General features: G+C 42.4%; 1 pseudogene; it reads right to left on the bottom strand.

The window, feature by feature from the left end:
• The window catches only part of LOC145799565 (uncharacterized), a 43,393-nt pseudogene extending 33,791 nt beyond the window's left edge, over positions 1 to 9,602 (bottom strand).
• Positions 9,603 to 27,238: the final 17,636 nt, after the last annotated feature.

Raw genomic sequence — 27,238 nt, 5'->3', positions numbered from 1 at the left:
AGTAGATTCTGTGCTCGTTGAGCAATGGCCGTTTTCAAAAATAGTTTTTAGAATTTTTACTGAGGTTGATTGATTTTCTCAAAAATTATTCCATTTTTCCAAAACTGGGCCATTTCTTGGACCCAAAGAAGGAAAATTTTCAGTGCTCATAGCCTGACTTGCATGATTTCAAATCAGAAAATCGAACAAGTATGCTAATCTAACTCTCAAATTGGTCAAAATTGTTTTCGTAGAAAGCCAAAACAAAAAATGGTCAAAATGATGAACTAGGGGCACAGTTGAGTCAGGTGTTCTATCATTTCCACATTGTTAACATACTTTCCAGAAGGGCACTCTACTTGCCAGAAAGGGCACCGTATTTGCCAGAAAAAGGCATAGTTGGAGCTAATAACAGAGGGCCGAATGCTCTCACATCCGCTAGGCAGCGAGGTATCAAGCTGAGTGCGAAGCACGAATTGGAATGGATCAGAATATTCCACTCCTTCGTCTGGACACATCTGATCACGTCCAAACTTCCCAATAGAGCATCGTCGACCGATGTCAGCTGCAGATTGGCTACACACCCAGTTGTAGAGCAACCCCTCTATGGAGGAAGTTCATTGTTGTGAACAGAAGAGGAGGAATCTAGCAGAATGCTAGGAGCAAGAGCCCGCAACTTCTTGTTTGTCCATCAACCACCCAGGGGAGGGATAAAAAGAAAAGAAGAGAGATTGAAGAATAGAGAGATGCGCACTGAGAGAAAAAGTGAGGAAAAAGGGCTTTTTCAGAAAAACAGAGCCTAATGGCCAAGTGATGTGAGAATCACAAATGAGAAAGGGTGGCAAACAATACCCGAACGAACTGGCTCCTTGCGAACTGAGAGGTCTCTCGCCTTTGTAATACGTCTGAGTGCCGTGTTTGTTGTTTCATTTGTCTCGTTTCTTGTTTTGAGTCGTTTCGAGTGTTACTCGATGTGTCTAGGTTGTTTCCGTTTTGTTTGTCTTTGTTGAGTCGTTTTGACTGTGGTCAGCTGTAGGCTCAATACTCGGTTGAGAACCCTTTTCTCATTGCAATTTCAAAAATGAATCATTTTGTGCTCAGAGTGCTGTGCCATTCTCCACATTTGTGCAAAACAGAATTCGTTCTTTCATAAAATAGCGGGGTTCAACCCAGGTCATCTCAGAGCAGTAGAATCAGGACCTATCTGAAGCTATAGGTTCCAGGTTGCAAAACAAAAGAAAAGAGGGAAAATTCGGAGCATCTGAATTTGTTTTTATTCCTACAAGTTCTGTCTTTCCATCCCGTATGTTCAAAATGAACCGAGCACTGTGTTATAAGCTATGTGTTCAGAGTGAGCAGTGTATTGTATGAGCTGTATGCCGAATAAATAGAGTACTGTGTTATGGGCTATGTGTTCAGAATTAGCAGTGTTCAGAATGGGCTGTGTGTTCAGAGAAACAGAGTACTGTGTTATGGGCTGTGTTCAGAATGATCAGTGTGTAGTACGAACTGTGTGTTCAAAGTGAATCAAATACTGTGTTGACTGTTTCAGTATCAGAATCATGATTAGAAGTGCTCTCCCTGAATACCAATCCCTGCCAGAGGCATCTTGGTTGTGTTTACAATGAGTTCCTAGGAGATCAATTGCGATGGTGGAAACTAGAGTTCGAATGGTTGTTGCCTAGAACACAAAGGTTTGTAATTTTCGAGACTAAAGTCTGGTTTGATACCCAGGGGTATATCCCCGGCTTGAAATCTGTATGGAAGCCCCATAGGTCGAGGTAGCGGGTATGCATCTCGATTTTGGATACTGATCCAACCTAGTCTGTCACCCCGTTGAAGAATAGGGAAAGTTGTGAGTATGATCAGGAAGAAAAGCGGCATCCGTGGTTTCCCCCGCAGATGTCGCTCCTCGTCAGTATTTCAGCACCTTTGTACTGTGAGTTGAAGATAAGTGTTCGAGGAACACGAGGGGAGATCCCCGTCAGAGTAGAGCGGTTTATCGCCACTCACCCCGTGAGGTGCTTGCTGAAGCGCCGCTTTGTTTGTTTATTGCATTCCTTAAACATCATGCATTGTGTTGCATTTTTTACCTATCTAGTTTCTTTCCCGTTCTTGCACGGTATTGTACGTAATGTTCATTCAGAGAAGTTCCGGTTCAGTTTGACTGATACCTTTCCTCTCTCGTGTGTGCTACGCTGAGAGATTTTACCTTTCCTCTCTCGCGTGTGCTACGTTGAGAGATTTTCTTTTTTTCCTCTCTCGCGTGTGCTACGCTGAGAGGTTTTCCTTTTCCTCTCTCGCATGTGCCACGCTGAGAGGTTTTCCCCTTTTCTCTCTTGTGTGTGATACGCTGAGAGATTTTCCTTTTCCTCTCTCACGTGTGATACGCTGAGAGGTGTGCCTTTCTTCTTGTTGCATTGTTATGCACGCTCCCTCTTTCTGAAACACAGGGATATGTCCCCATGTTTCTCTTATTCTGGAACACGGGGATATGTCCCTATGTTTCTCCCTTTTTAGTTTAGAGCATTTGGAATACGTTCCAATGCTCGTACCATTCCGAAACACGGGGATATGTCCCTATGTTTCTCCCTCTTTGGTTTAGAGCATTTGGAATACATTCCAATGCTCGTGCCATTCTGAAACACGGGGATACGTCCCTATGTTTCTCCTTCTTTCTGAAACACCAGGATACGTCCCTATGTTTCTCCCTTTTAGGTTTAGAGCATTTGGAATACATTCCAATGCCTGAGCTATTCTGAAACACTGGGATATGTCCCTATGTTTCTCACTCTGCCTTTTTCCTCACACGATTTTAGCGTGTTTGGAATTTATCTCAGGTTATGTCGTGTACGCGCCTGGGCGGGTTGTTTTGGACCACCTCTCACGATTTCAACGTAGTTTGAGTGTTCCCATTTCTCACACGATTTCAGCGTGTTTGGAATTTATCTCAGGTTGTGTTTTGAACACACCTGGGCAGGTTGTTTTGGACCTCCTCTCACGATTTCAACATGGTTTAAGTGTCCCTATTCCTTACACGTTTTCAACGTGTTTAGAATTTATCTTAGGTTGTGTTTTGAACACACCTGGGTAGGTTGTTTTGGACCTCCTCTCACAATTTCAGCGTGGTTCGAGTGTCCCTTTCCTCACACGATTTCAGCGTGTTTGGAATTTGACTCAGGTTGCGTTGTATATGGGCCTGATTGTTTGTTTTTCCTCCTCTCATGATTCCAGCATGGTTAGAGTATGTCACCCTTTTTGTATCTACTATCTATCATCGCATCGCGCTATCTTGCGCACCTCATATGCACCTGTTAGTGCATTGCATTTCATTCGTGCTATTTTGCGCATCGCATTATTTTGCGCACCTCATGCACACCTGTAAGTGCATTGCACTTCATTCATTCTATTTTGCGCATCGCGCTATTTTGCGCACCTCATATGCACCTGTTAGTGCATTGCATTTCATTTGCGCTATTTTGCGTACCTCATATGCACCTGTTAGTGCATTGCATTTCATTTGCTCTATTTTGCGCATCGCGCTATTTTGCGCACCTCATATGCACCTGTTAGTGCATTGCATTTCATTCGCGCTATTTTGCGCACCTCATGTGCACTTGTCAGTGCATTGCATTTCATTCGTCCTATTTTGCACATCGCGCTATCTTGAGCACCTCATGTGCACCTGTTAGTGCATTGCATTTTATTTGTGCTATTTTGCGCACCTCATCACACTGTTTTGTGCATTACATAGTATCATTCGCGCTATCTTGCGTACCTTACCTACACTTATTAGTGCATTGTTCGTGCTACCTTACGCACCTCACCTGCACTTGTTAGTGCATTGCATTATTATGCGCACTTCACTCGCGTTGTTACGCACTTCTCACTTGCACTGTTATGCATGTTTCTAACTATATTGTACCTGTTGAGTTTCTTTCTTATGCAGGGCACGATATTGTATGTATGGTTCATTTGAGGCTCGCGCAACTAGACGGTACTATTTGTACGGTTCATTCAGAGGAATCCCAGGTTAGACCTTTCCTGTCCTTTGAGTTTGTTTTGTTTCAGCTAGAAGCACCCTGGCGCGCTCGGTGTGATGCACTTAGAATTGTTTCCCTTCTCTTGCGTGTGATGCACTAAGAATTGCTTCCCTTCTCTTATGTGGGATACGCTGAGAATTGCTTCCTTTCTCTTGCGTGCGATACGCTGAGAATTGCTTCCCTTCTCTTGCGTGCGACACCCTGCGAATTGCTTCCCTTCTCTTGCGTGCGATGCCCTGAGAATTGCTTCCCTTCTCTTGCGTGTGATACCCCGAGAATTGCTTCCCTTCTCTTGCGTGCGATACGCTGAGAATTGCTTCCTTTCTCTTGCGTGCGATACGTTGAGAATTGTTGTTGCTCCTTTCCTCTCTTGCATATGCTACGTTGAGAGATGTTGTGTTTGAGACTCCGGGCGTCCTCAGAAGTCGCTTTTAGTCTTCTTTGCGCGAGACGCAGTGAGAATTGTATAATTTTCTTACGCCCTTTCAACATGAAACAATGTTTGATTCTTATTTGCTTGCTTAAAACTGTTGCATGATATGCTTCGTTACAGCTCCCTTTGCATGATCATAAGTTATGATCGGCACCGTGCATGTCCTTTGCATTTTGCCCCCGACCGCGGGCACATATCTTGCTATCTTATATGCTTGTCTAAGTCTTCGACGTTGTCAAAAATGGGTCCTCTCTGGGCTTTGACATTCACTTCCGTCATCTTATGACTTTTGAGTTCTGTCAAAAAGGGGCAACTGTAGACACCCCATTTTTTACTGTCCTCAAGATTTGGACGTCATCACTTGAACACTCGATGATCATCCATGTTCATGTTCGTTTTGAGCTCTCGGAAGTCTCGGCTGCACCCCTTGCCTTAGGATCTCTCAACTTGTCTGTTTTGTGCTTGGTTGTGGACCAAGGACTTGTGGTTTTGTTTTTGAGGGATGATGGTGGCTTGTTAGCCATCCCCTCAATCCATCGGCTAAGGCATGATGCCATCGGCCTTGTTTTCTTTCCATTGGCCAAAAGTGTTGGCTGATCGGCACTCTCTTTGGTCGATCGGCCTCATTTTCTGGCCGAGCCCTGTTCATCTACTTTATGCAGATATTTTATGCCAGCTGGCGTAGCTGGCATGCACAATTCACATCCTCCATACATGTGTATGGAGGGATTTGATTCAATTGCTTAGCTTGCTCAACAAGCTTAGGAATTGAACTTCTATAAAGAGGGAGCTCCTCCTCCCTTTCCACAGGTTCAGAAAATTTAGGGTTGAGTGATACATATAGTTTTGTATCTACATTCTCTTGTTTGTTCTTATTTTGTGTTCAAAAGTGTCATTTTGTCTTACTATTGTACACAAACACACACTAGAACACCACCCTCTTGGAGTTGAGGTCCCTTGAGGTTGATTTTAGTGTTCTTGGAGTGGTTTTGATCAGAGAAAGCGGTTGGAGTTGTGTTCTTGAAGGTGGTCTTCAAGGGTGAGCTATTTGCTTTTAAACCGCCATTCTTGCTTAAGCTTTTAGACATACTTTCTTATTGTTTTAAGCTTGACTCTTAACTGATAAAAGTTCTAGTTTTTGATGCTTTAGATCTTTGTTTTAGATCACTTTTTGGTTTGGGGTTGTTTACCCCCTCTTAGGCCTTGTTAGGCCTTGCTTGGAGCCATCCCTTTTGGCCTTTGTTCTTGTCTTTGCATGACCTTTCTACCACTGAAATCCAAAGGATTTACAGTGGTGGAAAGGTGGTCTTGGAGTCCTAAATAGGAGAGGGTCATCCCCTCTCCTTGTTGTCTTGTATGCTAGTATAAATGGCTTATATTGGTAGCATGTTTGCTTAGCTTGTTTTAGCTCCATTTCAGCAAGTATTTGGTGTAATTTTGCCATGTTTTACCACTGACTAAGGTTCGTTTAATGGCTTCTTGGATGCACCATGTACTTGTCTTGTAATCCTCTCTATTGCCTTAACATGCATCTTGTGTTTAGACCATCATGCTTGCATTTTTGGCTCAACTCAAAGGATCTTTTAGTCATGTTTTACCATGCTTCAACTCTATTTCATGTTGTTTTGATCATCTATGCCGTGCTTTGTATAGCCATAAGGCATCCTAGCTTGTTAGCTTCAAGTGTCCAAGTCACTAGCATGTATTACTTGGCTTATTTTAATGATTTGGCATCATTTGTTATGTTATTTCAGTCCATGTTTCATGCTCATACACTTGCACCTATCACTCATTTAATACTGTAAAGAGTTGATGTTTTATGCCTCATGAATAGATCATTGTACATGCCTCCATGCTTAGGTCTTTTGGATGCCATCTAAGCAGATTCTTGGTCTTTTTTTACCATGCCATAACTCTGTTTTTTATTGGATAATTCATGCCATGTTTGGTTTTGATAGGTGTAGTGTAACACCCCTTTTGTAGCCTTGCATGCCTCATGCTTTTGGTGTTGTGTTCTAGCTTGTGTTGGCTAATTTCGAGCATGTTTTTGGTCTTGTATTGACCTGCCTTGGGACTGTTTCGATAGCCCTTGGCCCTTTGGGGCTTGCCTCGCATGGCTATGGTTTGAGTCCCTTGGCTAGTTTCAAGTTTTGGGCCTTCTTGCATAATTTTCTTGCTTTATTTGGTTGGTTTGGCACCTTTCCATGCATGATTTCAGAGCTTATCATGTTTGTCACATGTCCATATTTGTCCCCTTTTGAGTGTTCTTGAAAGTTTCCCTCCCATGCCTAGGTGATAGGCCATCACATGTGCATGTTTGTATGTGCTTTTGTCTATTATTTCCTAGCATATTTGGCCATTGATTTGGGCACGTTTAAGAGTTGTCCACTTTAGTTTAAGTCCATCTTTGCATGTTGTTGCATGCTTGTCTTGCATGTTGTTGCATGCTTGCTTCATTTTGCATGCTGTTGCATGCCATGTATCTTCACATGTTTAGGTAGTATGCCTATTGCACATTAGTTGCATTGCATGATCTAGTTGCATACTTGTTGCATGCTTGAGTTGTTCGCATCATGCTTGCATGTTTGCATTGCATTATGTGTGCATCCCCTGTCTCTTGATCAAGCATGATAGAGGTTGAGGCACCCTTATGTGGTTTTGTGCATTTCATTTGACATTGAATTGCACTCTTGGCTCCGTTGGCCATCATGCATTGAAATGCGTGATTGGTGGTCCAAGGGTCGAGAACTACACTCCTTTGAGTCTCAAACGTGATAAGGGGTATAGCTGCAAACATTGTCTTGTAAATGTATTGCCATGCTCTGTTTGTCCTCTACTGTAGCAAAAGGAGTATTTTACAGGAAGAAATGGCCGATTGACCATATTCAGTGCTGATCTGCTTACCATGTTTGGCCGAGAGCCTTATTTTTGGTCGATGACCTTCATCTCTTGGCCGATGACCTCTCAGCATGACCATGAAGTGGTTCTGGAGCATCACAGAGACTTGTGCAGTTTTCAAAAGGGCAAAACAGTGCAAACAGAGGCAACATGAGGCATGGCAACAGATTTCCAAGCGAAGCCGACCAAGCATGCATTTGTTCCTCTTCCCGAGGCTGCTTTACAGTTTTCGTAGCTTGATTAATTTGTTTAATTAGTTAAGAGTTGTGTAATAATTAATTAGCATGTAAGTTAGTTAATTAGTTGATTTGTATTATTCTTTTGGTCCCTCCGTCGAGAGGGCGCAATTGTTGTAATAAGCGTGCGTGTGTGTGATGCATGTCTTCCAACCCCACTTTTTTCTTCCTTTTACTTTACCGCTTACGATGGTTAGTTTTAGGGCATATTCATTCAGCATCCTTATGCTTGCATGTTTGCATCATTCATCTATATTGCATGCACCGAGCTCGACGCATCATACTAACTGCATTGTATTTCAATTCCCACTTGAATACGTGTATCGAGTTGTCGCATCTCATATGCCATCTTAGAATAGCCGAGCCTATTTCTAGTTGCATTTTGCATGTGTTGCATTAGCCATCTTAACATGAACTAGGATCATGCATGATTTCTAACTAGTTCTTTATTTTGGCTCGGAGTACACTATGAGTGTTTACGCTTTAGCATACTGTATGAGATGTGTATGTTGCCATGTTAGCATACTTGCCATGAGGCTATTTTCTGATGTGATATAGCTGCCTAAATGCCTGTGGGTGAAGGTTGGATTGCTTCAATTGGAACAATTCATTGAATCCTCGATTTAGCCTACTTGCAAGTAGCAAACTTCAAACTGTTTTTCAAACAACAAATATGCAATACTTTGTTCCAAATTAGGCGATCTAGTTTATACTTGTGTGTTGTGCGCATCATATTGTAATTCTAACTAATAACTGGAATAAGAACGCATGTGTTTTCAGAAACAACATATCATGCTTAGTACAGGCCGATCTTTGATCGGGCGAGCGGGGGTGCTCATTGCATGATCTTCCCCAATCGTACCCAAGTTCCCGGGCCGAGGCAACTTTGGTAATGACGGACACGTGGCCTTAGGCATGAGTCAGGGTTTCCTAAATTCTCCAAAATAAAATATTTAGGTAGCGACTTTGTATCTGGCAAAGCAGTCCATGTTTGACACTTCTTTATAAAAATCAGTTTTCCAAAACGATTTGCTAGATTTGGACTCTTTGGTGATTTATCAGTCTTGCATTGTACTTTGCGGGATTAGATTCAGAACCGTGACATTGAGTCCGAACTGAAGTAAGCCTAATGAACAAAACGGATTCCGTGCCCTCGCAGCGCAGAGCCGGGACGTTTCGAGCACGTCTACACTTGCTTAGACCAATTTTGCGGAATTTGCCCAATGGCCAAGTAATTCACAATATGTGCAAACCACAGGGGCTCGCTCGTGACAACTCAAGGAGTTGTTCGTCCGGAAATGAATCATGCAAAAGAAGAGGGTCACTAGTATACTCAACGGGGATTCTGGAGAGGTGATCTACCACCACTTTCTCAGATCCTTTCTTATCTCGGATCTCTAGGTCAAATTCCTAAAGCAACAAAATCCATCTAATTAACCTGGGTTTGGCCTCTTTCTTTGATTGTAAATACCGCAAAGCGGCATGATCAGTGAAGACTATGACCTTGGAACCTAGGAGATAGGACCAGAATTTATCTAAGGCAAAGACCACAGCTAGCAGCTCTTTCTCGGTGGTAGTATAGTTCAATTCTGCATCCGAGAGAGTGCGAATAGCATAGTATATAGCAAATGGTGCCTTATTGACCCTTTGGCCCAACACAGCCCCGACAGCATAATCGGAGGCATCACACATGATTTCAAAGGGAAGTGACCAATCTGGTGATTTCATGATTGGGGCGGTGGTCAGGGCCATTCTTAGTGTTTCAAATGCCTTTAAGCATGCCTCATGAAAGATAAAAGGCGCGTCCTTAACCAGTAAACTACACAAACGACGTGATATGTTGCCAAAGTCTTTGATGAACCTACAATAAAAACCTGCATGCCCTAAGAAAAACCTAATTTGACGCATGGAATTGGGTGGAGGAAGGCTGGCAATGAGGTCAACCTTAGCCTTGTCTACCTCTATACCTCGAGGGGACACAATGTGTCCCAACACTATACCCTCACGAACCATAAAATGGCACTTTTCCCAACTCAAAATTAGGTTTGCCTCAGTGCATCGTTCCAACACTCTAGTCAAGTTCCTAAGGCATTCCTCAAAAGACGGTCCAAACACTGAAAAATCATCCATGAAAACCTCTAAGAATTTATCCACTATATCGGAGAAAATGGCCATCATACACCGTTGAAAAGTCGTCGGTGCATTACATAGCCTAAAGGGCATGCGCCTGTAAGCAAAAGTGCCAAAAGGGCATGTGAATGTGGCCTTTTGCTGGTCAGTAGGGTACACCAAGACTGGATTATACCCCGAATAGCCCAAGAAAATAGTAGAAACCCTGCCCTGCTAACCGCTCTAGGATTTGGTCAATGAAAGGTAAGGGAAAATGATCTTTCCTAGTCAAGGAATTCAGTCTCCTATAATCAATGCACACTCGCCACCCAGTAGTGGTTCGTGTGGGGACTAACTCTCCTCTCTCATTCTCAACAACAGTGATGCCCGATTTCTTGGGCACCACTTGTGTGGGACTCACCCACTTGCTATTCGAGAGGGGGTATATAATACCCGCATCCAACAATTTCAATACCTCATTTTTCGCCACCTCTTTCATATAAGGATTTAGTCTCCGTTGCATTTCACGAGAAGGTTTGGTGTCCTTCTCTAGGTGTATATAATTGTAGACACTCCATTTTTGACTGTCCTCAAGACTTGGTTGTGCTTGCAGGTACACGCAACAACTAGTTCGATTGCTCGCCGAGTACTCGACTGCCACGGCGGAACGTCACTGGTTTGAACTTTCCAAACCCTGTATCCTTCCTGCCCCATTTTTGGACCTTGTATTGGCCCTTTCTGCATGTTTTGTGGAAGGCACTGCTGGCCCCTTTTTGGCCCTGCCAACCATGCCTTTGCCACTGTCGGCCATTGATGATGCCTGCCGGCCATCAATGAGGCACTGCCGGCCACCACTGATGGCCGGCAGACCCCCTATCTCAGCAGGTTTCACGCCAGATCTTTTGAGCCAGCTGGTTTTCACTCCTCTCCCCTCCATATGGAGGGATAAAGCTCTTGCTAAGCTTGTTTAACAAGCTTCTTCTTGTATTCTTCTATATAAGGAAGGAGCCTTCTTCTATATCAGAGGTTGAAGAAAGTTTTGAAGGAGTTGTATCTCTCTCTATATATATATTTCTCACTTTCTCTCTCTATATATTGCATAGAATAGTGCTCTAAAGTCCATTTTTCTTGCACTTTTGCACTACAACACATAGAGATACACCACCATCTTTGAGCTGAGGTTCTTGAGGCGGTTATTTGAACTCTGAAACATGGTTTTTGGCCCCTGAGATTACAGGTTTCGAAGTTGGTCTTCAAGGGTGAGTTTCTTCCCCTTTTTAGCATTTATTTCTACCTCATTTTGGCCATCCTTTCGTATTGTTTTAGGCCTTGCTTTCAACTGAAAAACGTTCTGTATTTAGGTGCTTTTGAAGTTTTTTTAAGGCCTTTTTGGTGTTAGGGGTGTACAACCCTCTTGTATGCTTTGTTTGGCCTTGTTTTGAGCCATGCTTTAAGGCCTTTGAGCTAGGATTTGTTTGGCCTTTTAGCCATTGAAATAAAGTGCATGTGGTTTTGAGGTCTCAAATTAGAGGGGGTGGCCCCCTCTCTTCTTGTTTTTGTTTGCTTGTATTATTGGCCTATCAAAGGAGCATGTATCCCTTTACTTTTGAGGCTTGATTCAGGCCTCTTTTTGTGACTTTGAGGACCTGCCTTGACTCTTTCCATGGCTGGTTTGGTCATATTTTGCATGCTTCTTGTATGTGTAGTGTAATCCCATTTGTGGCTCATCAAAGTAGCATGCTTTCCTAGCTTATGTTAAGTCCATTCCAGCATGTTTTTGGTGATGTTTTGCCATGAAATAACTCTGCCTAAAGTGGGTTTGGTCATCTTTTACATACTCCATATGCTTGTAGAACAAATCTTGCTTACTAGCTTTATGTGCATGATGTTTTGACTCATCATTCTAGCATGTTTTGGCTTTGCTCTAGCATGATTTTATTCTTATTTTGGGCTGTTCTAGGACTGTTTTGGGCTTCTATGGTCATATCACTCATGTTTTGTGTAGCTATAGTGTAAATGCTTTGGCTAGCCTTGGGTTTTGAGGCCCCTACCATGCCATGCATGTGATGTTTCCATGCTTTACCATCATTTCAAATGTCATTTTAGTCCATGTAATGTGGTCATATACTTGCATTTGACATGCTTTCAATGTCTTAGAGAGTTTGTGTTTTATGCCTCATGAATGGATCATTGTCCATGCCTCCATGCTTAGGTCTTTGGGATGCCATCTCAGTGGGTTTTTGGGGTTATTATACCATTATATAACTCTGATTTTTGTTGGTTGAGTCATTCCATGCTTGGCCTTAATAGGTCTAGTGTAATCCACCCTATTTGCCTTGCACATTCCATGTCTTATGCCTCCCATGCTAGCACATTTTGGCTTCCTTCCATACATGTTTTAGTATCATTTTGACATGTTTTAGGACTGTTTTGGGTTTTCTTAGCCACATGCTTCATGTTTTGTATACTTGTAGTATAAATGCTCTTACTTGCCTTAAGGTTTGAGCACCATTGCATGCTATCTATGAGCTATTTAGATGATTTGGCATTATTTAATATTGCATTTCAGAGCTTTTAGCATTGCCATGTTCCCACTTCATTCACTCTTTAAGTGTCTTTGAGTGTTGTGCATTTTTGCCTAGTTTATGGCTTAGCTTGTATGCTTGCATGCCTAGGTATTTGAGCCCTCATCTCAGCATGTTTAGGTCTTTGTTTTGACCTATTTGAGCTCTGTCCATGACTGGTTTATGCATTTGTGCCATGTATTGCATGCCTTCTTTGCAGTCCTCTTTGATAGCTCCAGGCTTTAAGGACCTTTGCATGCTTTACTTGTGTTTGTTTGAATGATTTGACATCATTTCTTACCTCATTTCAGTGCACTTAGTGTTGTTACATTTCCATACTTTTCACTCTTTAGGGGTTCTTGAGGGTTGCACCTTTATACCTTAATTGGTGAGTCAATTGGCATGCATGTTTGCCTTGCCTTTTCATGCTTTTCATACCGTCATTCTAGCACTAATGGCCACTGATTTGGGATATGACTAAGGTCTACCCCTTTTGGTTTAAGTCCATTTGGCATGTTCACTTGCTTGTTGCTTGTATGCTTATTTTGCATTGTATTGAGTATACATGTCCCTAACATTGCTAATTTATACTTGTAGCATTGCATTGTGCATGCACACATTAGCATTGTTCGTATGTCATTAGCTTTGTTAAGTTAATCATATTACATTGCATTGAGTATGCCATGTAGTTGCATGTTTGCATGCTTAAGTCACATTGTGTATGCCATGCTTGTGTTGCATTGTTGTTTGGATTAAGTGTTAATCCGAGCACGAGGAACGAGGGACGTTTCGTACTTCAAGTGATGAAACATGCCTCAATTCTCGGTCGCCGACGCTCTTGACAATGCATGATAGAGTTCTAGGCATTTATGTGTTTTTGTGCATTCATTTTACATTGAATTGCACAAGTTGGATCTTTGGCCATCATGCATTGAGATGCGTGATTGATAGTCTTGGATCCGATTATGCCTCTCCTTTGATGTTTCGAGGTGATATGGGATGGCATAGTGCGTACATATGCTTGGGAGACCCTCCCTTTCCTCTGTTTCGTGCTCTGTTGCAGCTTGGTGTCACAGCACACCAGTGGCCAGCAGTGCCTTGCAGATGGCCGGCAGCCCTTCATTCTTGGGCGGCAGGGTGGTCGGCAGCAGCTCCTCATGGCCGGCAGGCCACTGGTGCACTCCTCAGCATGGTTTTGGTAAGATTCAGTAGCTAGTTCTCAAGGACACCCTGCAGACAGAGCCCTCAAGAGAGCAACTGGAAGGTGTTTCGAGGCGAGAAATTGAGGGCAAGCATGCATCATTTCCTTCTTCAAACAGAGCTGGAGCAGCTTATTTTAAATGCTTTACTTGTTAGTTAGCTTTGATTTGTAATTTAATTAGTTAATTTGTTAATTAATTAAGTTTTGTAATAATTAGTTGTAGCAAGTTATTCATTCGGTTATGTAATAATTAATTAGCTTGTTAGTTAGTTAATTAGTTGGTTTGTATTATTTATTCGGACCCTCCGTCGAGAGGGCCAATTTTTGTAATAAGTGTGCGTGAGTATGTGAATGTCTTCCAACTCCACGTCTTTCTCCCTTTTACTTACCTGCTTTTGATGGTTAGTTTTAGGTCATTTTCAATTAGCATCCTTATGCTTGCATGTTTGCATCCATTCATCTGTATCGCATACACCGGGCTCGGCGCATCATACTAACTGCATTGTATTTCAAATTCTAAATTGAATACATGTTATGTAAATTGCATCTGATCTGCCATCTTAGAATAGCCGAGCTTATTTCTAGTTGTATTTTGCATGTGTTGCATTAGCCATCTTAACATAGCTAGGATCATGCATTGATTACAGACTAGTTATTGTTTTGGCTCAGAGTACTAGGTAAGCTTTCGTGCTTTAGCATGCTGCATGTGTGTTATTGACTGCCATAAAAGCATGCTTGCCATGAGACTAACTGCTTAGTTGATATAAACTACTTGAATGCCTGTGGGTGAAGGTTGGATTACTTGAATTGGAACGATTCATTGAAATCTGCGATTTGGCCTACTTACGAGTAGCAAACTTCAAACCATTTTCAAACAAACGAATATGCAATGTTTTGTTCCAAATTAGGTGATCTAGTCTATACTTGTATGCTGTGCGCATCACATAGTAAGATTAGCTAATTAATCGGAATAAGAACGCATGTGTTTTCAAAAACAAGATATCATGTTTAGTAGTGGCCGATCTTTGATCGGGCGAGCGGGGGTGCTCATAGAGGACCTTCCCCAATCGTACCCAAGTTCCCGAGCCGAGGCAACTTTGGTGATGACGGACACGTGGCCTTAGGCAATAAGTCAGGGTTTCCTAAATTTCCCCAAAATAAAATATTTAGGTGACGACTCTGTATTTGGCAAAGTAGTTCATGTTTGGCACTTCTTTACAAAAAATCAGTTTTCCAAAATGATTTGCCAGATTTGGACTCTTTGGTGATTTATCAATCTCACATTGCACATTGTGAGATCAGATTAAGAACCGTGACAATTTGAGTCCGAACTGTAGCATGAAGCTTGAGGGCGCGTCTATAGTTTCTGGCGACTCTGCTGGGCAGTTAGAGAACTTGACTCGAACTTATGATATCTTGTTTTGATTATGCTTATGTGTTTCTTTGCATTGCATTTGCATTGGTGTGCCTAGGACACCGTGTTTGCCGTATGCTATTCTTGAACGGTTTGTCAGAGGCTTGCTTTGAGAAGCATTCCATAAGGCTGACCGATTGCGGGCTCTGCCACAACGGGAACACAAATCTCGATTTTTACCGGGACACCGTTTTGACCATTCAACCTAGTGCATGTCGGAATCCATAGTGACTATTCCAAGCTAGGACCGGTTGCTTACCCAATTATAGGTTGTTTGAAACCACTGTGTGCGTAGTGAAACCCTAGCTCCTGACAAGATAGGACAGAGAAACCCTACCCCTCCATAGGGGTGTTTTGGCTCTCACTTACTTGCTATGTGCTTTTAGAGTGTGCCTCTATAGGAATGCATGTATCAGTTTGCAAGTTGGAGTATCGGCCTGAGGGTATCAGTTTACAGGCAGAATTTTGGGTAGAATTCAGTAAAGAGTGTAGTCATTCAGCTATGCTCATATCTATTTTGGTGAAATCAGGCTGAAATGCTGTATGTTTTCTTCTTTTGCAAGGTAGTCTCGGAACCATAGCTTCAGAAGGCTCCAATATCCCCTACGTATACTGGACTTGTATTGATAGACTTTGTCAGGTCAGAATTGGTTCAGAAGCAACCTGTGTTTGCCTCACCCCCACCGGTTACAAGACGAAGGAGGTTCGGGCAGAATTCACCAGTACAGTTTCTACAGCAGTTACACCCCAGTTCACCCGAGTTTAGTCTAGTTTGGGAACAATTGTCTGTATTCAGCTCAGCACGAGATCAATCACCCATTCCCATGGGTTAGTATCCCCCAGCCAGTGTGGAAGAACAGATACAACACCTACAACAAACAATCGAGACACTGCAGTAGGACGCAGTCCGTCAGGCTAAAGTCATGGCTCGTTAGGTCGAAGTGATAACCCAGCTACATCAACAACAGCCACAGCAAGCTGCAGCTTTTACATCTCATGCACCTCCCACGGGTAGCCCGACACCCAGAGCCACTGCCTATACTGCTAATGTCCAAGAGACTCAAGGCAATCTGGCGGAGCCAATCCTAGAGCAGGTCTCTAAAGCTCCTGTCCATCAAAGCGAAGCTCCATTTGAGTTTGAGATTGACTCAACTGCACTTAAGGTCAATAAACTGGAGAAGTTATTCAAACGAGCACAAGGAGTGAACTTCATCCCGGATTTAGAGGACAGGTATACTGAATCTGCAGTTACCTTACCGGAACGGTTTAAATGCCGCGTATCGACTGCTTCGATGGCTTTGGAGACCCAATGGTGCACCTCCACTTGTTTTCTGATGTCTTGAGGCCAATGGGTTTGACCACAGCCCAGAAGCTGTTACTATTCGGCCGAACCTTGTCTGGGATAGCCGCAATCTGGTATGCAAAATTGGAGAACTCTGTGAAACAGAACTGGGAACAGATGGGTAAGGCCTTCGTTGCTCAATACTCCTACAACACACAGATCGAGGTCACAACTCATGATCTTGAAGTCACTCGCCAAGAGCCAAAAGAGGGTTTTTCAGAGTTTGTGACGAGATGGAGAGCAATGGCCTCGATGGTGACTACAAGGCCTTCCAACAAAGATCAGATAAGGATGGTTGTACGCAACCTCTAACCCAGGCTGATGCAAAAAATGATAGTCTTACCTCTTCCCACCTTTGCGGACCTACACGAGAGTGGGATACAAATTGAAGACGCAATGAAGCAAGGTCTGATTGACCACGAAAAGGAGTCACCCAAGAAGGGTTATACACGCGGTTCGAATGCGACCACTAGTGGTGACACAGCTGCAAGATCTTTTGAAGTTGGAATGGTCACCATCACTTCGAAAACAGCCACCCCCTTTGTTGGTACATCCAATCCAAACCCCCGAACTTCGAACTATCTACCCCGAGGTAAGATGGTTCTCACCCTACTTTATATGCCTTTATCTAAAGCTCTAGGGGTCCTACTCAGGAAAGGACATCTGAAACCGTTAGAACAACGGCCTCTATCCGATCCTCTCCCTCCAAAGCATGACCCGGCTAAGTACTGTGCTTTCCATCAACAAACCGGTCATGACATTGATAGTTGCGTCCGTCTTCGCCATAAGATTCAAAATTTGATTGGCAACAAGTTCATCACCGCACCAGTCTTGCAAAGTCTATCGGCACTGGATCAGTGAACTTGGGGGATAATGTGATGTGATTGGGAGATGAACCACCTGCGGGCGGTGCCCAGTTTACGCCAGATGTAGCGTATGGCATGCACTGTTTTGAGCATTTTGTGAATGCTAGCTTTTGTGCTTTTTGACTTGGGTATTGGGTCAGTCTTGTAGTTTTGTATTGAGTCAGTTTTTTCATACTGAGTCAGTTGAGTCTGTCTTGTTGTATCGAGTCAGTCCTATTTTGTTAGAGTCGGGTGATTTTGGGGGTGTTACTTCGGATATGACTTGCTTGTTTTGTGTTTGTCTTTTCGCTTTCTTTTTAGTCTATTTCTACCATGGAGCCAGTTGTGTCAACAGACCTGAATGAAACAGCAGTAATTTTCACACTCTTATGTTTGCTTCTGCCTTGCACCAGTTGTACCAGAAATTTGAATGGAACAGCAGTGCATTTTCACCTACTTTTCTGTACCTTTAAATCATTGCATTGACCTAAGCTTTTCAAAACTTTTTGAACACTGTGACGAAAACGAAGAGGAAGGAATTCCTCGAGATTTGTAAAATTTGATCAATTTGAGAGAAAGAGAGGCATGCTAAGCCCATTAATGAATGAGATCATGTTTGTTAACGTGAGTACTGAGAAGGATCCTAGCTTGATCCAAATTGGTTCTACACTGTCTTCAGCACGAGCGACTAGTCGCTTTCTTAAAAGATTTCAAAAAATATTTTGTGCGGTCCTACGAAGACCTGTGTGGAATTGCTCTTGAGATTGTACAGCTTAGGATCGCTCTCAGCCTCAAGACTCGACCCCTCACTTTCAAACCTTGAACTTGGATTCCGAATGTTCAACAATCAACACCAAAGGAAGCCTGTGTGCCCAGATTTGAAGTAGCCCTCGAACTAGGGCAAGAAGATCAGATGTTATCAAAGGAAGCTTGCAAAGCTAAATCAGAAACATCCCCTGAACTAGGGGCCAAAATTGTCAAACGTGCTCGAAAAGTCAAGAATTAGGACATTTTTCAAGCTGACAAAAATCGACAAGAATGCCAAATCCCAGAAGGGAGGAAAGAAGAAAGTATTGCTGAAGGACAACTGAGTTCCTATCCACAACACTAGGGGCAAATTCGCCTCCTATTGGCTGGACTCCAACATCATCAGCGAACAGCAACCATTCTCTTGGTTTAAGATGGCTTCGAAATCTCAAAACCATGTGACATGGACAAGCTACACTTTTACCCTTGAGAGGTTCGTTAGGCCGAAAACTTGGAAGGGCGACCCAGGTAAAAGTTAGAGCAAGGAAAAGAAGGAAAAGAACAAAAAAAGAAAAATGCAAAGAATGAAAAGAAAAAAAGAACAAAAGAAGAAAAGAAAATAAATTAATAGAAAAGAAAAACAAAGCTCGCAAGGTTAAAAACCCGGAAGGTTGGCCTTGGCAAAAGTTAGAGCGCAAAAGGAGAGGTTAATATCCGAGTGTACCTTAACCGGAACTACATAAGGCTTGATTCCCATGTTTGGGATACGTAGGCAACTTCATTCTGAAGTCCAGCCATAAACAGTTCCAAATCGATTGTGTCCATGTGATGGTTCTGATCATCTTTGTCGTCTCTGTATCCGAGAGTTCGGTTGTGATCTTCACTATGAGAACTGGTTACAATATGCTGCGGCGCTATTCAAACAAGGGACAACTTCCGGTTGCCATACAGTGTCCTTCAGACAAGGGGCAATTTTCCATTTGTTTTGGATCTGAGGTTGTGTATCTCGAGAGTAGGTTCCGTGCTCGTCGAGCAGTGGCCATTGCAAAAACAGTTTTTGAGAATTTTTACTGAGGTTGACTAATTTTCTGGGAAATTACTCCATTTTTCCAAACTGGACCATTTCTTAGACCCAAAAAAGGAAAATTTTCAGTGCTCATAGCCTAACTTGCATGATTTCTGTGACACCCCTGTTCCGTAGTATGTTAATTGGTCCTTAACATGATGTGATTATGTATTTTGATATGATTTTGTGTTCCACTATGTGAAAATATGTGGTTTGAAATTTTATCTGTTCATCGTAGGAATATCTGTTTGAGTAGTCTGTTTTGGAAATTTAATTGAGGGCCTTATCGGCCACGGAACCCGAAATTGATTACGCCATTGTGGTTGGCATAATTTTTAGGGCCTACGGTGAAATTTAATTGAAATTTGATTCTGGTCAATTTAAACTGATTAAATTGAGAAATTAAGTACCCCATTATTTTATATTAAAATATTTGTTAGTGGGGGCTTGTTGTATATTGGTATTGCACTCTCCTTTAGCTCTCTTAAAACTCAAAATCTGAGTTAGACAATTGAGAGGGAGAGAGAGGCCGGCCATGGAGAGAAAAAGGGAGAGATTTGTGTAATTAGGGCTCAAGACTTGGGAATTTGAAGATCTAGCTCAAGATTTGGCTAGGGCTTGAGTGTTGAAGCTCTTAGGTAAGTGATTTCATGAACTCTTACTTGTAATTTGTAAGTTCAAGGGTTGTTTGTGATCAAGAACATGTAATGAGTTGATTTTTGTTGAGATTGAAGTCTTAGAACTCATGCATGTAAGAAATTACTTTGAAGTTGCATGTTTGAGCTTGAAACACATGATTCATGTGGAGTTTTGGGTAAAGCTCATATTGTAGTCGCCATTTGTACCATCTAAGTTGAGAATGATGAGCATCTCCCACATGCATGTACAAATCATGGGAGTATAAGTCTTGAATGTTGAATTTGAGCATGTTGATGATGGGTTTGAGACAATTTGGGACATGCATGTAGATAATTCATGTAATTGAGCTTCCTGATGTTGTAACCTGCATTAGTAGCATGTTAGCATGTGTAAATGTGTAATTTGAACCATTGCATGCAAGAAATGTAGATGGAAAACTGATTTGGAGCTCAAGAACACGATCTGGGAAACCCAGATTTTTGAGGTCCGCTCGAGCGGGGTAATGGCCGCTCGAGCGGGAAAATCGTGCTCCCAGCATTTTTGCAGAGTTGGATGCCCGCTCGAGCGGGACATTTCACGCTCGAGCGTGGATTTTTGTAGACGGACCTTCAGCTCGAGCGCATCTTTTGTGCAACCAGTTCCTCGCAGGCCTTAAGGGTCCGCTCGAGCGGAGAATCTTACGCTCGAGCGGGGACCCTGTTTCCTGGAATTTTGTTCATGCATTTTGTGATTCGTTTTCCGTTCTCTTTCACTTGTAAGCACTCCTAGGCATGTGATAAGCATTGTAAATGAGTTAATGAGATAAGAACAAAGCCTAAAGAGGAATATGTGAATTAAAGAACGGATTGAACTGTTAGTGACCCTTTTGTATTCATGAAATGTGTAGGGTCAAGCTCCAGGGCGCATCCACAAGCCGATCACTGTGAGTAATATCAATATTTGAAAACTTGTCAATGTCCAATTGTTATTCCCCTATAAATATCATGAGTTGTTAATTGGGATTGTGGACAAAAGTTTGACATGAATGAATGGGCCAAAGGCCGTTTGACATGAATGAATGGGCCAAAGGCCGGTTGACATGAATGAATGGGCCAAAGGCCGTTTGACATGAATGAATGGGCCAAAGGCCGTTTGACATGAATGAATGGGCCAAAGGCCGTTTGACATGAATGAATGGGCCAAAGGCCGTTTGACATGAATGAATGGGCCAAAGGCCGTTTGACATGAATGAATGGGCCAAAGGCCGTTTGACATGAATGAATGGGCCAAAGGCCGTTTTGCCATGAATGGAAACCCGGATGGGCCAAAGGCCAGAATGTTTGGAACTACAGTTACTTGACTTGCATTTCGTATAGTTATATATATATATTTTGCTGTTAAACAGAAGTATGAATTGGGCCCAAGGCCGTTTGGAGCATGTTGATCTACATATTGTTATGTAACTGTTATATTTGATATTATTCACTGGGCTATCGCTCACGCTCATTCATGTATTTGTAGGTGAGCCAGGGGAAGTCCAAACCCAGCCCCAGTGAAGTCTGCTAGGAACAACAGGAGTTTTGGGAGAGTCAGCCTTGTGCCTCGCGCATGAGACCATCCTTGCCCTTTTACTATGTACCTATGTTTTGTCTTGTTGGCAAGGACCCAGTGCATGTCTGTACATAGTCTGTTATAGGTTGACTCGTTTTGGACGATCCTGTCTGTAATGAATTTTGTGAAGCTGTACTTTCGATGTGAGTTATTAACGTATCTGAGTATGGTTTGTTTGTTGTGCATATAAGCACGGCTCTATGGACAAAGTTTTTAATTTTGCTTCCGTTTGGCCCCCATTAACTCTGTTAAAATACGTTTACAACAGTTTGAGGCCGTAGGTAATCTCATGATTACTGGCCGGTTACGTCCTTAACCCACGGGGGCGGGTTCGGGTCGTGACAGAGTGGTATCAGAGCACGAGTTAATAACTCACACACTTGTCCAAAAAGAGCAATAAGCGTCTAGATAAGATCTAGGATGCATTCATGTGATAAATACGAGTTTGGAAGCATTGATTATATGCTTAAATGTTTTGTTATGAATAATTATATGTGTAAGTTGTGAACTACTTGCATTACGAATTATCTGGAAATATGTGCTCCTTAGTGTATGTGTACTTGTGTACCTTTGGTATGGAATATAATGCAAGTTTAATTAGATGGTGAGAACCAGAGGTGATGAGTTAGAGGAATCCTCTGCTGCCAGACTGGACAGAATGGAAAGACTGATTCAGGAAATGGCAGAAGCTTTGAGACAGCAACAGGAGTGGCAACAACAGTGGCAGCAACCACATCCGCCACCTCCACCTCCGGCACCACCTGTGCCAGATAATCAAAATGATGATCGGATAATCGCTCTCACCAAGGAATTCAAGAAAATGAAACCACCACAGTTCCATGGTGGACTAGATCCCTTAAAAGCCGAAGCTTGGGTACTTGGGATTGAAAAACTGTTTGAGGTGTTTCCGTGCTCGGATACACAGAAAGTGCTTCTAGCCACCTTTATGCTAGAAGATGAAGCGAGAAGATGGTGGATGTTGATGAGGGAAAACCACAGAGATATTGATTGGGCGAAATTTTTGGAAATCTTCTATGACAAGTACTTCCCGCAGTGTGTCCGGGACAGGAAAGTGGCAGAGTTCATGGAACTCAAACAAGACAGTATGACTGTAGCTGAGTATGAGGCCAAATTTACTGAGTTGGCCAGGTTTGCACCACACGTAATTGACACTGATTATAAGAAGGCAAGGCATTTTGAAGGTGGGCTCCGAAGTGACATCCTAGAGCGGGTGAATGTCCTGAAATTGGAGACCTACATTGGGGTGCTTGACCGGGCCATCATATCAGAGGCTAATATAGCTAGACAAGCTAAGCCAACAACCGAATGGAGAGGCAACAAAAGACAAGGCTTCTTTTTGAAGAAGAAATTTCTGAAAAAGCAAAACACGGGCTCCTCAACTACCTCAAGTTCTTCCCGAGACACGACTCCCATGTGCAACACTTGTAGCAAAAGGCACCGTGGAGTTTGTTACCGTGCATCGGGAGCCTGTTTTAAGTGTGGGAAACAAGGGCATATAGCCCGAGATTGTAATCAGAATAGTGGGAAGATGGCTGCTAGCTCCACTGCATCGATCCCGAAGCCGGGAAACACTTTGAGATCTGCTACTACTGGGGATACAGTGAGACAAGGGAGAGTCTTTGCACTCGTTCCGGGTGATACACGGAATGCCAATGCCGTTGTCTCAGGTACTATCTCGATATGTAATCAGGATGCTTTTGTGTTAATTGATTCTGGATCAACGCATTCATTTGTGACATATGCATTTGCATCTAGACTGAAAAGACCCCTAGAATTGTTGCCATATTTGTTATGTGTGTCTGCTCCATCGGGGGAATCTGTGTTATGTGACTATATATATCGGTTTTGTGACATGCATATTGAGGATGCTACCCTGTATGTAGATTTGTTGCCCTTAAACTTTAGACACTTTGATGTAATTTTGGGCATGGATTGGTTGACCAAATACTGTGCCACTATAGATTGTGTGACAAAGAGGGTTGTATTTAAACCACCAGAACAGAAAGAAATTGTGTTTGTGGGAAATGGGGTAGTACCTCCACCATATTTGATATCTGCAATGAAAGCATGTAAATTGATCAGGAAGGGATGCCAGGGTTATTTGTGTTATGTATTGACTGAACAATCCGTGAATGTTGAATTGAATGATATTCCCATCGTTAGAGAATTCCCAGATGTGTTTCCAAATGAATTACCAGGGGAATTGGTAGACAGGGAGATAGAGTTTACTATTGAAACTGTGCCAGGCACCCAACCTATTTCTAAAACTCCCTACAGGATGGCTACAGCCGAAATGAAAGAATTAAAAGAACAGTTGCAAGACCTTCTTGATAAAGGGTTTATCCGGCCCAGTACTTCGCCTTGGGGCGCACCAGTGTTATTTGTAAAGAAAAAGGATGGTACCTTACGCCTATGTATTGATTACCGGGAATTGAACAAGGTAACGATAAAGAATAAATATCCCTTACCCCGTATTGATGACTTATTTGACCAGTTGCAGGGATCACAGGTGTTTTCTAAGATTGATTTGAGATCCGGGTATCATCAGCTGAAGGTTAAGGCAGAAGATGTTGAGAAAACCGCATTCAGAACGAGGTATGGTCATTTTGAGTTTCTGGTTATGCCATTTGGAGTGACTAATGCTCCGGCAGCATTTATGGACTTAATGAATAGAATTTTTAAAACCTACCTTGATGAGTTTGTTGTTGTCTTCATTGATGATATTTTAATATACTCTAAAGATAGACTTGAACACGAACATCATTTGAGGACTGTTTTACAAATACTTCGGGAAAGAAAACTATTTGCTAAGTTAAAGAAATGTGAGTTTTGGTTGGATGAGGTTATTTTCTTAGGGCACGTGGTCAACAAGGAAGGAATTTCAGTGGACCCACAGAAAATAGAAGCAATTGTGAATTGGCCTACACCAACTAATGTGACAGAAGTTCGCAGTTTCATGGGCTTAGCTGGGTACTACAGAAGGTTTGTAAAGGACTTTTCGAAATTAGCTGTGCCTCTTACCCAATTGACACGTAAAGGACAACCATTTGAGTGGAATAGTGAAAGAGAATCAGCCTTTCATGAATTGAAGACAAGATTGACCACTGCACCAATTTTGACACTACCTTCAGGTACGGAAAATTTTGTGATTTTCAGTGACGCATCTTATAAGGGTTTGGGTTGTGTGTTAATGCAGAACGGAAAGGTTATTGCTTACGCCTCCCGACAGTTGAGGCCACATGAGAAGAATTATCCAACACATGACCTAGAATTTGCCGCAGTTGTTTTTGCTTTGAAAATCTGGCGGCATTATTTGTATGGGGCAAAGTGTGAAGTCTACACAGATCATAAAAGCCTAAAATACTTCTTCACGCAGAAAGAGTTGAATATGCGTCAGAGAAGATGGCTGGAATTGATAAAAGATTACGACCTAGAAATTCAGTATCACCCCGGAAAAGCTAATACAGTGGCTGATGCCTTGAGCAGGAAATCAACAGGGAGTATGGCTTGCTTGCTTACTGAACAAAGGGAGATTTTGCAAGACTTTGAAAAGTCTGAAATTGAAGTGGTAGTGTGCGAACAGGGCGGATTGATAGCCGCTATTACAGCCGAGCCGGCAATTGTTGATGAAATCAAGCAAAAACAGAAAGAGGATGAGTTCCTCAGAAAGGTAATTGATGAATTTGAAGTCAGCCCAAAAGCAGAGTTCAGTATCGAGAATGGAATGTTGAAATTTCGAAACCGAATATGTGTTCCAGTTATTCCGGAGCTAAAGAAGAGGGTCTTAGATGAAGCCCACAGATCCGTATTTGCTATGCATCCGGGTAACAATAAAATGTATCGGGATTTGAAACAAACCTATTGGTGGCCTAAAATGAAGAAAGAGATTGCAGAACATGTGTCCAAGTGCCTTCAGTGTCAGCAAGTTAAGGCTGAACATCAGAAACCAGGCGGTCTACTTCAACCTCTCCCCATTCCTGAGTGGAAGTGGGAACATGTGACCATGGATTTCGTTGTTGGCCTACCTCGGACTTCCCGCGGTATGGATTCTGTTTGGGTTGTAGTTGATAGACTGACTAAATCTGCACATTTTCTGCCTGTCAAAACTACATTTACTGCTTACAGGTTGGCTACTATTTATGTTGATGAAATTGTCCGCTTACATGGAGTTCCAGTATCCATTGTGTCGGATAGAGATCCGAAGTTTGTATCTAGATTGTGGAAGAGTTTGCAGGAAGCTATGGGAACAGAACTAAGGTTCAGCACTGCATTCCACCCACAGACAGATGGGCAGTCAGAACGAACAATACAGACTTTAGAAGATATGCTTCGCATGTGTGCTTTGGATTTTCAGGGGAGTTGGGAAGATTACCTGCCACTTGCAGAATTTGCCTATAATAATAGCTTCCACTCTAGCATCGGTATGGCACCATACGAGGCTTTGTATGGTAGGAGGTGTAGATCACCTATTTGTTGGACAGAGGTTGGGGACAGAGCTTTGCTCGGGCCTGAAATTGTACAAGACACCTCTGAAAAGATCAAAACTATTCGGCAAAGGCTCAAAACAGCTCAAGACCGACAGAAGAGTTATGCAGATGTCCGGAGAAGACCTCTTGAGTATGAGGTCGACGACCATGTGTTCATCCGTGTTTCTCCAATGAAAGGCCAAGTCAGGTTTGGGAAAAAGGGCAAGTTGACGCCCCGTTATATTGGGCCGTTTCAAATTTTGGAGAAACTTGGTCCAGTTGCTTATAGAGTTGCTTTGCCACCGGGATTTGAGCAAATCCACAATGTGTTTCATGTGTCAATGTTGAGGGGTTACCTCCGAGACCCGTTGCATGTGATTGATTATCACCGGATTGCTATTGATGAAAATATGGAATATGGTGAATGGCCGGAAAGAATTGTTGACCGACAAGTGAAAGAATTGAGAAACAAATCCATTCCAATGGTGAAAGTGGAATGGAAGGAACACTATGGGACAGATGCTACATGGGAAAAAGAGGAGGAAATGCGTCTACGTTATCCACATTTGTTTCCCGACGAAGGTAAGTTAAGTTTGGAGGACCAAACTTCCTAAAGGGGGGAAGACTCTGACACCCCTATTCCGTAGTATGTTAATTGGTCCTTAACATGATGTGATTATGTATTTTGATATGATTTTGTGTTCCACTATGTGAAAATATGTGGTTTGAAATTTTATCTGTTCATCGTAGGAATATCTGTTTGAGTAGTCTGTTTTGGAAATTTAATTGAGGGCCTTATCGGCCACGGAACCCGAAATTGATTACGCCATTGTGGTTGGCATAATTTTTAGGGCCTACGGTGAAATTTAATTGAAATTTGATTCTGGTCAATTTAAACTGATTAAATTGAGAAATTAAGTACCCCATTATTTTATATTAAAATATTTGTTAGTGGGGGCTTGTTGTATATTGGTATTGCACTCTCCTTTAGCTCTCTTAAAACTCAAAATCTGAGTTAGACAATTGAGAGGGAGAGAGAGGCCGGCCATGGAGAGAAAAAGGGAGAGATTTGTGTAATTAGGGCTCAAGACTTGGGAATTTGAAGATCTAGCTCAAGATTTGGCTAGGGCTTGAGTGTTGAAGCTCTTAGGTAAGTGATTTCATGAACTCTTACTTGTAATTTGTAAGTTCAAGGGTTGTTTGTGATCAAGAACATGTAATGAGTTGATTTTTGTTGAGATTGAAGTCTTAGAACTCATGCATGTAAGAAATTACTTTGAAGTTGCATGTTTGAGCTTGAAACACATGATTCATGTGGAGTTTTGGGTAAAGCTCATATTGTAGTCGCCATTTGTACCATCTAAGTTGAGAATGATGAGCATCTCCCACATGCATGTACAAATCATGGGAGTATAAGTCTTGAATGTTGAATTTGAGCATGTTGATGATGGGTTTGAGACAATTTGGGACATGCATGTAGATAATTCATGTAATTGAGCTTCCTGATGTTGTAACCTGCATTAGTAGCATGTTAGCATGTGTAAATGTGTAATTTGAACCATTGCATGCAAGAAATGTAGATGGAAAACTGATTTGGAGCTCAAGAACACGATCTGGGAAACCCAGATTTTTGAGGTCCGCTCGA

This window comes from Camellia sinensis, chromosome 9 (assembly GCF_055761805.1).
Source record: "Camellia sinensis isolate YWXY chromosome 9, ASM5576180v1, whole genome shotgun sequence".
Lineage (NCBI taxonomy): Eukaryota > Viridiplantae > Streptophyta > Magnoliopsida > Ericales > Theaceae > Camellia > Camellia sinensis.
Note: the sequence above shows the minus strand (reverse complement) of the source record. Positions and strands in the feature narration are given on the sequence as shown.